This window comes from Nematolebias whitei, chromosome 10 (genome assembly GCF_014905685.2).
Source record: "Nematolebias whitei isolate Nwh7 chromosome 10, NemWhi1, whole genome shotgun sequence".
NCBI classification, from domain to species: Eukaryota; Metazoa; Chordata; class Actinopteri; order Cyprinodontiformes; family Rivulidae; genus Nematolebias; species Nematolebias whitei.
In genome coordinates this window covers 9125314-9127303 of record NC_056507.1, presented here as the reverse complement: position 1 = coordinate 9127303, position 1990 = coordinate 9125314, and positions in this window count along the sequence as shown.

The following is a 1990-nucleotide window of genomic DNA, read 5'->3' as shown; positions in this document are numbered from 1 at the left end:
GCTGGGACATCTGAGCCCAAAGAACCAGAAATAAAAGCAGCTAAAAAGAGAAATGTTGCTAAAACGTCTAACTAGAAGCAGCAGGTTATTATCTAGAAGCTAAACGTAGTAAAAGTTGCTGTAGTTTAAAGTAGCTGAACAGTAGCTAAAACCTAAAAGAAGCTGAAGAAGACGAACACGGAGCTGAAACAGGTTTTACAAGTTTCTTAAGGAAGAAATCTAAATGTGTTTCTACAGCTGGGCCTCAGGGAAGGGCTCGTCGGTGAGCGCCTGGTGACCCGGTCTCTGAACACGGAGAGGTTCTCCACAGGCTCAGCCCGAAAGAGCAACACGGGTTTGCCTCTGTGGGCCCATCGCCTGCAGGAGGAGCATGATGTCATGGGCAGTAGGTGAAGGCAGGGGCCTCTGCAGTCTGGTCCCGACTGACCAAAGCCCTCTTGGGTCATGGAACGTAACCTCTCTGGTGGGGAGGAGCCTGAGCTTGTACGTGAGGTTCAGCAGTCACCTGGATGCACAACATGGACTCCAGAACCAGTCTCCAGCCCCCATCAACGTGGTTCCAGAGCCCTGTTGCTGCACCGAGCTGGTGTGGGTCTGCTCAGCCCCACTTTAGTGCCTGTGTGTTGGAGTTTTCCCCGGTAGATGAGAGTGTAGCTTTCCTGCACCTTCAGGTGGTGGTGGGGAGCTGTTTGTGCATACGCACCGAACAGCTGTTCAGAGTATCCGGCCTCAGCGGAGAGCTCTCTGTCCATGTTCCTACCCTCACATGTGGTCCTGAACTCTGTGTAGAAACTGGAAGAACCAGATCCTGGATCTAGGTGGTCTAAATTAGTTCTATCTGCAGAACTGGACTCTCAGAGATAGAGAGAAAAGTTCAGTTCTCCAGGAGAGACTCAGAGCAGAAACGTTTCCTCCTCTGTTGGTTGGATGATCAGTCAGATGGATGGATAAAAGCAGTCACAGATCTACCTGCTGAATGAGATGGACAGTAGTGAAGTAGTGATTGATTGGACATCCAGACCCCCCCCCCCCCCCCAAGCTTTACCCTCCTCAAGGGTCGCTACAGCAAGTCATCGTCCTCACTTCAGCAATCTCCATGTCCTTGAACCACATCCATATATTTCTGTCTTTTTCCTGGCAGCTGCATTTAACATCCTTCAACCAATATACCCACTGTCCTCTGGACATGTCCAAACCACCGTCCTTCCTCTGGACATGTCCAAACCACTGTCCCTCCTCTGGACATGTCCAAACCACCGTCCCTCCTTTGGACATGTCCAAACCATCTCGGTGTGTCCTCTCTAACTTCATCTCCCAGTTGTTCAACTGTGCTGTACCTCTGATGATCTCATTCCTGATCTTATCCATCCTTGTAACACCCACCACCCCAAATTTACGCCTCAATTTATTTATGAAGTTTTTTTTTTTTAAATCATAAAAATGGAAACATGAGGAAATGCACATTTTGAGACATTAAGTTTATTTTATTTTACATGAGCTGAGGGCCGTTTTCTCTGGTACTGTCATGTTGTCAACGGAACCATCATTCAGCTCCGACCGTTTCAACCAGTTGGTGTGCACCATCTCGTGGCCACATGAAACTACAAGCTGCAGCCAACATTAAACCAGTGTTCATTGGGGGAAGGGGCACACTCCTCCGGTTCTGAGGACGTCATGTTTGATGCACCTGATGGACGGCAAGAACCGTCACAGCTCAGTGTTTGGAGGGGTTCTGCTTTAAAGGAATAGTTCTGATATTTTAGAATGGGCTTGGTGTACAAGGTAAAATATAGTAAGTATCTTACCTGCTCTATGTAGCTCTGAACTCTGATGAGCACCACACAGCGAGGTTATAATTTAAAGCTGGGTGTAGTTTGCGTGTTCTCTCCGTGCTGCGTGGGTTTCCTCTCACATATCAAATACATACGTTAGTTTGATTACTCTAAATTGTCCCTAGGTGCGAGTGAGAGAGTGAATGGTTGTTCGTCTC